This window comes from Vipera berus, assembly GCF_964194415.1.
Source record: "Vipera berus genome assembly, chromosome: 2".
NCBI lineage: Eukaryota > Metazoa > Chordata > Lepidosauria > Squamata > Viperidae > Vipera > Vipera berus.
In genome coordinates this window covers 45,993,859-46,007,849 of record NC_138203.1, presented here as the reverse complement: position 1 = coordinate 46,007,849, position 13,991 = coordinate 45,993,859, and the positions used below count along the sequence as shown (strand labels likewise).

Genomic DNA, 13,991 nt, shown 5'->3' with positions numbered 1-13,991 from the left:
CAAGGATTGGACCATTTTTCCACTGACTTTCTCCCTGCAAGTTTCCCATGAGCAAAACTTTGTTAGTGGGAAGATGGCAAGGAGTGTAGGAGCATTGGAAATCATATTGGCTCCTTCTGAGTTCCCCATCAATTTGTGCAAAATTGTCAGGGAATTTGAAAGTGAGGATCACGCGACAGTAGCTGATGGTGGTACCAGTACTGAACAGCAGCACTGCAGCCACACTAAGGCAACAAAAAATTTCCAACATTTAATTCCCCTGGGAGTAACAGGTCTGTACATTAGCCCACTTGAAGCATCTTTGTTGAAATATTTTTGCAGCATTTCAACTCAACTGAAGGTTACAAAGTATCAGACAAGAAAATTTTAGTAGTATATAACTAAATATTGATCTTAGACTATGTAAGATTATTTTTGTCGAACAACCAGCTTACTTTTATTACACCTGACTAAAAGAAATTATCAGAATAAACAAAGAATACCTGCTTAACTTTAGCAAAATTAGATGTAATTCTGAATATTAGGACAAAAGACAATTCAGATTTTTCTTAATCATAAAGAAATAAAAGGCTTACGCTGAATGGTTCAGATAATTATCCATACAGCTATTCATTCAGGAGTAACATAAGTATGAATTCATTCCAGTCCTTTAATAGTTCATTTAACAGACCATCACAAATTATTCTGTTGATAATATCGCAGAGAAATAATTCAAATTATGGATCTATACTTTTCAAGTCTGCCATACATCTAAAATATATGCTGGCCGGGGAATTCTGGGAGGTGAAATCTACATATCTTAAAGTTGTTCTAAAAACTCAGCAGAGAGGAAGAGCAGATTTTCTTTTTAAAACTACTTAAAACAAAACAAAGAGAAGATAAACAACTGCAGTACTGAAATCTTCAATAAAGCAATGTTAGAAACATGAGCATTCACACTAACAGGGGATTTTGTTTGAGAAAATGTGTATCATAACATCGAAACACAAGATCTGCTCCTTACTTATTACACATAACATCACAATATAAAAAAGACACCATCTGTCCATGTGTGTTTTGTCATTTTCACATTCTTCTGTGGACACACATGGTTAGAACCCAAACATGTTTCAAAAGCAAGCACAGATGTGCATCTAGTAGCTGAATCAGGTAAAAAAAATCTTAAATGGGGAGCACACTGAAACAAGAGGATGGGAAGATATTATGCACACTGGCCTACTGTGTTAAACGTTTGTTACATTCTCACTCATTATTGTGTTCCACATGCTAAGCTATATGTTATGACTGAGAAACTAAATGACCGGATTTGCACAACTTGGTAAGCCAATATCTGACATTGGGTTAGAATGTTGAATGGTCCATGTCTAGGAGCCACTGCAGATCAACTAACAGCCTTGGTTGTCCCTTGGTTTTGATTTTATGCTTGTTTTTAATTTGTGTGCCTCCCATTGTTGCTATAAACTAAGCACTCATACAAGTCACTCATACAAGTCAAAGAAACACATTTTCTTAAATCACAGCTTAGGATGTTATGTGGAATCAAATCCTTCTCTCTTAGCCAATCGTAGCTCACAGAGCTATTGTTGTACAGATCCCATCACCTGAAAAGTTTATTATAACTGTTAGGCCAGGAATCAAGATAAAAGGATGATAGAAAAAGTCTAAAGCTAAAAATAAAAATTAGTACTAATTTTCAGACCTAAGCGAAGACATAAGGCTAATGAGCTCTATATACAGTATGTCTATGTGTAAATGTAACAACTCAATAAAATAATATGTAACTTCAAAGATGTCGGATTAGCAATATACTAAACTTTATTTTAATGCCTTAATAATCTAAGATGGCCAATACTCATTCTTTATGCAGTGTATTCATCAACTTGTTGTCCTTACCACAATTCTCACTTCTCAATTCTACCCTGGCTACGTGCTATGGAGCTGGAGTTGGTAGGGCTAATAAACATAATTCAAAGTTGCAAGGTCAGAAAAGAGCATTTTAATTAATTAAACTTCATGTGAGGTATAGGAGAATTACTTTGTACATAGCACAGCATCACACTGTACATACTACCCCATGCCTATTTTAAGGCACTGGTTCCATTATGTGAAATTCTCCTAGCCATATAAAATGAAACTTGACAAGAGCTTCAGGGTTTAGAAGATAACTGCCTTTTCACCTGTCTGAAGCATGTAATATTTAAGTCACAGCATTTCTTCTTGTAAGTACTTTGCAGGGCCCGAAACTGACATCAGATTGACAGAACTAATCAGAAGCTGCAAGGTTGACAGCTGACTGAAGTTGTACATTCTTACACATCAGAAGCTAGAATGCTATCCTAGGGCAAGGGAAGAGCAACAATGTGAGGTCAAAAGCCTACATATGCAGCTGGCTATAAATCCATCCCCCAATTACCAGTTTGCTATTTTATTTTAAAATAAAAGACGAGAAAGAAATTAACAATTCTTTAAAGAAATACATTCTTTTTCCATCACTACAAATGTGGAAGCTGCATTTTATGTGCATAAAGGTACAAAATGTGAATTTTTATCTTAATTAGGCCTATATCTCTGGCAATTGGAAATTAGATCAAAACTGGACCTCAGATGTTTGCCCTGGGAAGCAGGTATAGAAAAAAGATGACATATTAGAACAGAGCCTGCTGATAGGCATTATCTGCAGCTATTCTCTCCTACAAAGTACTCTTCAAGTAAAACAAACCCATGACGACTCTTTTATTTTTGTGAAATTCTCTAAATGTTCAAATAAATAAAACCGGCTATATGCTAGGTCCGTGGTGGCGAACATATGGCACTCATGCCACAGGTGGCACACAGAGCCCTCTCTGAGGGTACGCACACCGTCGGCCCAGTCCTAGGCCTTCAGCTGGGTTTTATAAAACTTTTTCGCTTTAGGCCTCTGCCGCCATGTGCAAAAAAAAAAAGGTTCAATCAATCAATTTCAACTTCTCGCGGGGAAAAAAAAAGATCTTGCAAAGTTGGAATTGATTTTTTGAACTATTTAGTCCCACCCAGTCTGTCGTTATCACCACAGCCACGCCCACCCAATGGACCACACCCACTCAATGGGCCATGCCCACCCAGCACCCGACGATACATAAATGGGTTTTGGGTTGCAGTTTGGGCATTCAGTCTCTAAAAGGTTCGCCATCACTGTGCTAGGTGATTGAATTTGTATCTCTTAACAACAGGCTCAAACAGATTACGTTTCATACAACAGTAATTTGATTATGGATGATGGAATACTAGGCCAATACAGTATTTTTAAAATTTGGCAACTTTTAAGGTATGTGGGTTTCAATTCTCAGAATTCATGGTGGCTGGAGAGTTCTGGGAGTTGAGGTCACACATATTACAAGTTGCCAAGTTTGATCAACACTGCACAAGGATGTTCTTGATCACTTTTGTACTGACCAATCAATAAGATTTTGTCTATTTGTTAAACTTTCCTCCTTTCTCCCAAGCTAAGATTGGGGAAGGAATGGGAAGGGAGAGAAGGAGGATAGCAGGCAGGCAGACAACTGCAATTCAAGGCTTAGAGGTAGTCAACTGGCAATTATATGACTGCAATTATATGACTTTTGAAAGACACATTCATACAAATGTGCTAGTGAACTAAGCTAAGTGACACTGAATTATCTAAAGCAGTGGTCCCCAACCCTCGGTCCATGGACCAGTACCAGGCCACGGTATGCCAGCAATCAGTCCGCACAAACAAGCAAATCCCCATCTGCGAGATGCAGGCAGCACACAAAACCACAAACCCTCTGGTCCACGGAAAAACCTCGCTCCACGTTACCGGTCCCTGGTTCCCAAAAGGTTGGGGACCACTGATGGAAAGAATAAATCAGCTGACAAATTATTAAAACTTTATGAAAAGTATGACTGCACACAAATTTCCTCAAGACATCTTTTTTAAATTATTTAAAAATTGAGTATTTCTCCCTTTTTAGTTTTTTTTTTTTTGGCTAGGTCAGAACTAACTTGCAAAGAGAGCATCACAATTAAGGATGATTTATTTCAGCATTGTCCAACAGATGTCATGACAAATGCAAATGAAAGACAGGAGATTAACAATGCTTTCTTACCAGTGTTTACCAGCAAGCAGTACGGGGAAAGTATCCTGCCTATGATTCTCTAGTTTGGTGTTTTTTAAACTTGGCAACTTTAAGATATGTGGACTTTAACTCCCAGAATTCCCCAGCCAGCATGCTTCTAGGAGAATTCTGGGAGTTGTCATCTACACATCTTAACATTGTCAAATTTGGAAAACTGCTATGGTTAGCGATCATCAATCAATAGTATAATTTAATTTTTCATGAATTTGTCTAATTCCAATTTCAGTTATAACACATTGGTGCTCATGACTTTATCTGAAGGTATCAAATTCCTATTGTTCAGCCATGTGCCATGTAGTAATTGTTTTTAATGCCTTTAATACCCTTTTAGTATTATGGGGATTAGGAGAAAGGAAGCGAGAAACCTCTTCCTCTTCACCATTTCCATTTTATACAGTTCTATCATTTATCTTTTTTTCTATGCTAAAAAGATGTAAATGATATATTTTCTTCAAGGAATTGATCCAGATCTTTGCTCATTTTGGTTGTCCTTTTCTGTACATCTTATGGATGTAGAAAATCCACTTTGGGAGACAGTAATTGTTAAAACCTCTTTAATTCAAATTCTTTAACATGAACAACTTTAAAATGTACATTACAGAATACAGAATTCATAACTTGGTAGCATTCAGCACTAGAATTATACCGTTAAGTGTGCCTTACAGACCTATTAACACATAACATGGGCCTACTTACAAAATTACCCATACAATGAAAGAACATCTGCTTATATACAAGGTGGCCTAGTTAGCCATAAGATGAAATTCATCTTGATACGATTAGGAAAAATGCTAATAAAGTTGGTCAATGTCAACAAAAGATGTATAGAAGTCAGATAATATATTCTATAATAAAGTATCCTGAAACAAGCCCTTGGTCAAAAAACAAGTTTGACTTTCTAAGGAAAACTCAATTTGAAGAAAATAGGCATGAATAAATAATAATAAACAGCTTTGTATTTTTTTTTTAAAAAGTTGCAAAATTAATAGGAGTTGATAGCAAGATTAAGAAGCTAATTTTTATTCCAGCTTGTTCATCATGGAGTACAAGCAAGCAAGAGATCCCTTTTCTTTTTATAGTAAAAAATGTTCAGCAATATTTATTTTGTGCCTTTGAGTCAGTGTTTACTCCAGTGGTTTTCTTGGCAAAATTTTCAGAAGCAGTTCACCACTGCCTTTTTCCTAGGACTGGAAAGAGCGACTGGCCCAAAGTCACCCTGGTTTTATGCCTAAAGCAGGTCTAGAAGTCATAGTCTCCAGGTTTCTAGTCTGGTATCTTAACCACTACGATAAAGTTGCTCTCTTCAATGTCCTACCATAAAGCAAAACAAACAAACAAACATATAGACATGCTGGATATGCTTTGGTCATGATACAATCAATATACTTCTTTCTAATAACCCCAAGAAGAGTTAAAATTCCTAATATTAGTAATAAGTGGTTCATATAACCTCTGAAACAGCATCAGCTACCCTGTTGCCTTTCTTTTCCCTTTAGCTAAACCTTTAAAATTAGCTGGTGCTTTAAAATCCTTAAATTAATGGTGATAAACTGCACAATATACTATTCAGACAGTAAGCTGCGAAGCTGTATTAATGTGCCTTGTAATCTACTTCCTAAAAGCTAAGTATGACTAAAATAAGAAAACTATTTGGAGATCTGCTTTATACAAAAGTTTTCCAATATAGAATGGCACCCATATTTGGATTTTCCGACCTACTCCAAATCTGGGAGAGAATTACTAGCATCACTATTTCTAAAATGTCATCTGAATGTTCATTGTATAATAATATGAAAATTGTTATAAGATAAACATAATAGTATATGCTTATGTCAGCGTCACTGATCCTACAGCATTTGTTGAATTGAATGCCTAGCTTCACTTTACAGAGGCTTTTAAAGTGTGATTTTGATTCAAAGAAATTCAATAAATGGATGAATAAATAAAAGTGGCTCATGTAAGACCACCTTTTATGAGCAAATTACATATAATCATTATATGCTCCAAAAGGTCAAGTTGAACACTAAAAACATATTTCAATATTTATGAGTAGTACTTATCTAGAAATCAAATAGCAACCACAAATTCAATGTTCTTGAAACCATTACTTCCACTGAGAAGTTATAGTCTCAACAGTGCAATGAAGTTTATGAAGCAATGTGTCTCCTATATTTATCAAATTTGTGCAGCCGCAAATCACCAAAAACAACATATGACAAACAACAATGCTTTATCTTAAGTAAATTATGCCAATCCTGCACTATGTTCATTATTTCATTGCCTGTTAATAAAATATTTCAAAAATCAAACCTGCATAGGAAGCAGCAATACATTTTGTGGATTATATCATTTTAGCTCTCCTTATCCCATTCAAAGACATTATGAGAATCCATTCTTCTAAAAGTCAGTAAGACTTATAATGCAGAATTCTGGAAAAGGTAATCAGGCTTGCCCTATAATCTAAAAATGTAATTCAAAGAATTATACTTACAGCATTTTAGGGAACCTCTCATTTGCCAAAATTTTATTTTCTTACTACATGGTTCTTGATACAATATGCAGAAAAACAGCACAATTCAATCTATAATTAAGTGTAAGATGTTGCATGTTTACCTTGAAGTTAAACACTGCAATACTAAAAGTAATATTCTCATAATGCCATGCCTGCCGAAGTCTCAGAAAGCACAATGACAATAGCTTACTTCCCTCCATAGTCTGAAACCAAAAACACCACTGTTCGAAGAAATAATAGAAAGTGATATGTTTAAAAGTATATCATCATAAAGTTAGGAACCAAGCCATAATAAATGTAGCTCAGCGTCATAATTGGCTTGATGGCAGAAAAAGCCATTTTAAAAGTGAGAGACAGAAATAAAGTGGGCAAGCAGTTGGAGAAGTAAGCGTATCAGAGATAAAACAGAAACCAGGAACTCTTCCCCTATTTTCCAAAAGTTCTATTTTCTGCATTTCTCCTGACCTTTCTTATATGTTAACTTTCAGACAAGCCAACTCCATGTCTGGCGAGTCGGTTCCTTTGGCACACTGCGATCCACTCTCACCCTATTGTCACTGCAAGAACAGTTAATAAGGTCAGAACAATGCGCACATTACTTAAAAGCCACAAGCATCACTTTCCCCTAATTAGACAAACGACCGCTACAGAACAGCTTTGGTACCACAGGTCCTCTCGAATCCCAGTCTCATTTACAGGCGCCTTCGCCAAACCGAGCAAGGACAAAAAACATCGAGTGACGTGCACTCCAAAAGCGCCAAGGAGCGTTTCTGCACAATCCGGCGTCAATTAAGAAAAGACGGGATAGAAAACTTGAAGGAGACCAAAAAAAAAGCAAAAAAAAAACACACACAAAAACACAACTCGTCACTCCGGGCTGGCTCACTCAAATCTATTCTAGCGGGAGGGAAGCGGGGAGTGTGTGTGTGGGGAGAGTTTGCTGTGACAAAACCCGCTGTCGTTCCCCCTTAGGGCAGCGTTTCCCAACCTTAGGAACTTGAAGATGCGTGGACTTCAACTCCCAGAATTCCCCAGCCAGCATAGCTGGCTGGGGAATTCTGGGAGTTGAAGTCCACGCATCTTCAAGTTCCTAAGGTTGGAAAACGCTGCCTTAGGCGAATCGTAAATAGAAAGGGGGCCAAAAAAAACACAAAGCAAAACAGAAACGAAAATTCGGCAAGAGATAAATCCCTCACTACCAAAGCGGGGTTTATCTACCGGAGGAATCTTTCACTCACTCAGTCGCCGCAGCTCCCAAGGATCTTCGCGGTCGCCGATCTCCACCTCGTCCAGGCTACCTCGGAACAAGCAGCCTCCAAAAGCCTCCTAATCGCCGGCTTAGAAGAGAGGGGGATGGGGCGGGCGGGGGAGGGAGGGAGGACAGCCAAATTAGCTCAGCCGCTTCCGACTCGGGGATGCCCCACGTACCCGATTCTTACGTTCCCTTCGCCCCAAACAACAGGGCAGTGCCCAAGTTTGCTCTCGCAATCCAGCTCTGGCCGGGCACCTTCCAAGATGCAAGGGGTAAAAAAAAAAAAAAGTTGTTCCAACAGCAAAACCCAAAAAGCTGCAGCGCCGGAACCGCTCTCGGCCGGGGAAGGAGCCGACGAGAAAAAGCGCACGTTCCCAAGTAGACAAAAGCGGGCGGGAGGGAGGAGGCGAGAAGAGGCAGGTGCCCGGCGGGAAACCCGGACGCGGCGAGGTCCAGAGAGAAAGAAAAGGCACCGGGAGGGGACAGGAGAGGAGAGGAAAGGAAGGAAAAACGAGCAAGAAGCTGCCCGGGAGGGCTGGATCGAGCGAAGAGAGTGCAGAACAAGCAAGCCCCACCGTGAGGACGAGGGCGAAAAACACGGGAGTCGACCAGGAGTCCGGAAAGGAGCGGCGAGATGGCCCGCGGAGCAAACGGGAATTGCTGCCGCCGCCCGCCCGCCCGCCTGGCCCTGGAGCGGAGCCCTGGCGCAACTTGTCCTCCGCTGAGCTCGCGGGAGACGCTCTTCAGCCGCCCTCTCCAGCTACTCACCGCCCAGCCCGCTGTTGCCTCTCCGCCGCCTTCTCCAACTGCTCCACGACCTCCTCCGGGGGTTTTTCCTCCCGGATTGGAGTAGACGGTGGCGATCGCTGCCTTTCTGACGACGAGCCAAGAAGAGCCAGGGCCCACCCCCGAGTTGCCCAGGCCCGCCCTAAGCCCTTCCCCTGCCAGCTCGCCGCTCCGCCTCTCCCAAACCCAAATATGTACCGGCGGCGGCCCTGCTTTCCCTGCCTGCTGGGAGGGGGAAATGTTTGTTTTTCCTCAGAGTCGCCGCCGCCGCCTTTGCGAAGAGGCTTCGAGTGAGATTAGGAGGCCAAGGCTTGGTCTGAGAGGCCGGACGCGGACGCGGCGGCGGCGGGGAATCTCCTCGCCTTGCAGGGCAAAGAAAGCGGCTCCCCCGTTCTCGACGAGAGCGGTAGGAAGGGAACGAAAGGGGACCTCCAAAGAGCTTCTCTGAAGCCAACCGCTGGAGCCGCTGACAGATGTGCACGCCCGGACAGGATGAGTGGGTGGCATGTCAGGGGCAACAAGAGGACTTTTTTCTTTTCTTTGCCAAGACCTGCTCTGAAACTACACTTGATTGTGGTTTCGTGTACACACGCGGGCACTTAGCCCGCATGTACAGGTGATTGCTGTCTGTATGAGTCGATGTGGCCAGGTAGCAGTAGCTCTTGCCGGTACAGGTACAAAGCAAGTTATATCCAAATAATAAAATTGACTGAATAAGACTAAACTAGGTCAGACCCTGTGGTGAATTATTTTCATTCTTTCTTCTCTTGGAAGTTACAACAAAAACCACATTCCTTGAAGATCTGTTTGCCAAATTGGGACATTCTCCATGAGAGTAAGGGGATATCATATCCCCTCTTTTCCCCACCCCCAGGCTATTCTGATGAATCTTCCCCCACCCACCCACCCCCTTGCTTTTTTACAGAGACATTTAGATAGGACCCCTGAGCAACAGCAGAAAAAGCAGGTTGATGAGAGGCTTTAAAGCCGAGTTTCCAAGTTGCTGGGTAAGTACAAGGGTATTTTACCGCAGTGTAATTTGCCTTTTTCTGTGAATGACAGTTTCAGTAAACTGGTAGGCAGTGTTTCCAGTCATCCCCCATAGCCAAGAAATAGAGAATGCGGCCAACACTCAAGTGAGCTACTTTTATACTCCAATGACAAGAACAAACTCTTGGGGAATTTATAAATACAATAATACAGTAGTTCTGGCACAGAAGTATTCTTCTAATTCTGTCTTTGAAAAGTCAGCCTTCTGTTAAGGCTCCCTTTCTGAATGTGTCTGTAGCTCTCTGTGCTGTACAGCTGCTGAAAAAGAAACCATTGAAAATATCTAATTTGGGACTAAATCTAGAGAACTGTGTGGCTTTCATTTCAAACAATGCCTCCATAATGATTTGCCACCAGAATGGAGTTACTAAAATTGTACACAGAAAATGGAAGTGGTATGAAAATTAGCGATTTTGACTATGCAGGGAAATTTATAGAGACACGCAATTTATTTTGAATTTGAAGTGTTTTTAGCTGAAGCAGTTGCTCTGAATGTGAAATGGTACAAGTGTCCTATGCTCACATGGTAATACAGTGCTTCCTGGCAGGTTCTCGTCTGGCCTAAGCAGATGGTTCCAGGTGATTTATTTGGGGAAACTGGTCACATCCATAGTTGCAGTACTCTGGGTTTCCATATACTCAGCACTTGCCTCAGTGTTGTTTTTTTTTTAACATCTGCATGAAGTTACTGGAGAGGTCATCCATCATTTTGGTTCTCAGTTGGATGTTGTCATTTCAAGCCAAACTGTAGAAGTCCACTTTTTTATAGATATTTTATTATTTTTTTATAGTTACAAATCTTTAGTGCTTAATAAACAACCTGTTGTCTGGGACCACATATTTAACATTAATAATAATACAACTTCCATTCCTACTCTCTACTCCATTTTTCTAGCCATTTGTAAAAATTATCCCATGTTTGAAAATATTCTGTGTCTTCTTTCCCTTTCATTTTCAATGTAAGCCTATCAATTTCTGCACAGTCCAAAAGTTTCCTAATTATCTCTTCTTCCCTTGGTGTTTCTTCATTTTTCCAAAATTGTGCAAATGTAATTCTCGCTGCTGTTAGTACATGTAATATTAATTATATACATTTTTGTCATAGTTTTCTGTGATTGTACATAACAGAAATAGTTCTCTTTTAAAATCTACATGTCTTCTTAGCATTTTCTCTAACCACATATGTATTTTTGACCAGAATTTCTTTGCTTTGGTGCATGTCCACCAGAGGTGATAGTGCATGCCTGGCTTTTGCTTACATTTCCAGCAATTACTAGACATGTTTTTAAACATTTTTGTTAATCTTGCAGGTGGTAAATGCCATTTATAAAACATTTTATATAATTTTTCTTTATAAGTAGCTGCCTTTGTTATTTTATAGTTTCTTTCCCACAAGTTTTGCCATTTTTCTAATTCTACATTGTGCCCAAAGTTTTTTGCCCAAGTTATTGTTTCTTTAATTAGTTCATCTTCCATCTTTAAGTTTAACAAAAATTTATACAGTTTCTTAATCAATTTTTCATATTCAGTCATATTAATGCAGCTACTTGATAGAATAGAACCCAGTCTGGTAAGCCAAATCCTCCATTTTCTTTTGCTTCTTGTAACATTTTCAGTCTTATTCTGGCTTTTTTCCCTTGCCAGATAAATTTCAAAATTCCTGCATTTAACACATCCCCAAAAAATCTCTAATTTTATACATATTGTTTGGAATAAAAAAGTAGTTTTGGTAAAATGTCTACTTCTGATGCCCAGAGGCTACTTGGTCCCGTGGGGGTCAAAATAAGTAAAGTCAAAGGTTGACTCAGCCTTCCATCCTTCTGAGGTCAATAAAACGAGGAGCCACATTGTTGGCGCAATATGCTGACTCTTGATTGCTGTTTGTCAGTGACTGATCTGGTTTGATCCCAGCTCTAACACTGAATAGGGTCTACTTCATCTGAAAAGACAGGTTCACAATTGGGTATCCTCCTGGAGTGCAGCATATGGAAGTCATAAAGGGAGATCTTTACTTAGCTCCAGCTGGTATCCTAATTTCAGGGCTTTTGGAGATCAAGGTGCTCTGGCTCGTCACTTTGCATATAAGGTAAAGGTAAAGGTTCCCCCGCACATGCGTGCTAGTCGTTTCCGACTCTAGGGGCCGGTGCTCATCTCCGTTTCAAAGCCGAAGAGCCAGCGTTTGTCCGAGGACGGGACGTCTCCGTGGTCATGTGGCCGGCATGACTAGACGCCAAAGGCGCACAGAACGCTGTTACCTTCCCACCGGAGTGGTCCCTATTTTTCTACTTGCATTTTTACGTGCTTTCGAACTGCTAGGTTGGCAGAAGCTGGGACTACACTAATACACTATTCAAAGGGCTGCCCTTAACAATTATTTAGAAGTTTCAAATCATCCTTCTGCTAACTGCAACTAGTTGATTCAACACTCTTATTCTGAAGGCCCTATATTGGATTTAGGTTTGCTTCCAATCCAGTTCAAAGACCTGGTCATCACTTTTAAAGCTCTTCATGGCTTGGTACTTAAGATTTTGGGGTTCATATTTCTCAGTCAAACTCAGCCTGTCACATACAATCATTAAGAAAATTATGCTGAGGCTCCTAGCTGAGTAGAGGTGAGAACTGTAATTGGCTTCTCAAGGGCTGCCACACTCTTTAGAACACCCTGACCCAAGATTAGGAATGCTTCCACCCTTTAAAAATGTTATTGCTCCACAGGGCATTGGAACAGTGATGGGCTGAATTAATCTGATGAGGTATGATTTTGTACTATAAATTAACTTGAATCTTTGCTCAAGTGGGCAGTCTATAAAAACTTGTTTCAATAAATAAAATCACAGAATCACAAATCCTGCCAGTAGAACTCCATGGCAAAGAAATAAGAAAAAGTGAAATTATCAGAATAAAATAACAGGAAGTTCTGATAAAAGGCAATTGACTTTCTGGTTTGCTTATGAAATTAGAACATTGGCAATAAGAAGGCTGGTTGGTATTTATTAGTAGATATTTAGGCAACTTGTGTTAGAATAATATGCTTTTCCCATTTTGTTTAGGGCAAAATTTTCACATTTGAAAGGAAAAATGTAATTTGGATTTCCACTAGCCTCCCCCCCCACACACACACACAAACAATTGTTTTAAGGCATTTCTGGAAGGTGCTATGTGCACGTCCAAAGCAATGCACAAACCCAATAGTTTATATTGCAATAACATCAAAATATCTTTTCCTTTCCTAAATTAAGCTACTAAATTAAAGATAGGATTTATAACATTGGTCTAGTGTTTCTAACAATAAAATTTAAATTTAAGCACATGCATGAATTACTTGGTTCCTTCATTCACTGGTTGATTTGCTAATTGCACTAAGCCTTAGTTAATTTATGATTTATTGAATAAATCACAATTGGATGAATCGGCATAACATACTAAGACAGAAATGAACAAGCTACAATTTGGCTTTCCAATAACTTTTGTGAAGGCCACTATGTAAATTGTTGAAATAAATAATTACTAAAGAGGCTAATATTTACTATTATAAATAATAATTTATTCTATACCTTTTGAGCCATTGTTTAACCTGTATATTTTCCCAGAATTAAGACAGGAAATGGTCAATAGCAAATTGTTGTTTCCCCCCCCACCTCTTTTGCGAATGCTACATAAAACTTACTTGTTAATGCACCAATCTACCTATCATCTTTTGGATTTTATTGCTTCTTTATTACTCCCTATTTTTGTAACATACAGCTTGATAACATATTTGGAAGAACCTAAACTAAGCCAATTTGAATAGTGGTTAAGGTATTAAGCTAGAAGCCAGGAGACCATGAATTCTAGTTCTGTCTTATTTTCAAAGTCAACTGTATATCCTTTGGTAAAGTGATTAAGGCAGCAGGCTAGATGCCAGGAGACTGTGATTTTAAACAACTAAAATGATACAGGGGATTTGTTAAGTGTTTTTGGTGCCTTTGAGTCAGCGATGACTCCTGTAGACTTCCTGGACTAGTCTTTGCAGTTTTCTTAGCAAGATTTTGAAAGTAGTTTGTATTATTGTCTTCTTCGTAGATGTGAGACAGAGTGACTTGCCCAAGGATATGCAGTTGACTTTGTAAATAAGACAGAACTAGAATTCATGGTCTCCTGGCTTCTAGCCTATTACCTTCACCACTATTCAAACTGGCTTAGAAATCAGTGCTTTTTTTGTAAAAGAAAAAGGTGCCGGAACTCACACATGTCATACAACCTGCCTTGCCTACCC

The 13,991-nt window shown here is 39.5% G+C and overlaps 1 protein-coding gene across 6 annotated transcripts in view; it reads right to left on the bottom strand.

Moving 5' to 3' along the window:
- The window catches only part of PAM (peptidylglycine alpha-amidating monooxygenase), a 152,869-nt gene extending 144,090 nt beyond the window's left edge, over positions 1-8,779 (bottom strand). For 4 of the 6 annotated variants that reach the window (XM_081320261.1, XM_081320264.1, XM_081320265.1 and 1 more), the window contains exon 1: positions 8,669-8,779. The gene's annotated coding sequence lies outside the window, so the exon portion shown is untranslated. Of the gene's footprint in view, positions 1-7,886; positions 7,903-8,475; positions 8,495-8,668 lie in introns of those variants that run through there. The other 2 variants (XM_081320262.1, XM_081320263.1) reach the window with 2 other exon arrangements.
- Between the last annotated feature and the right edge of the window lie 5,212 nt (positions 8,780-13,991).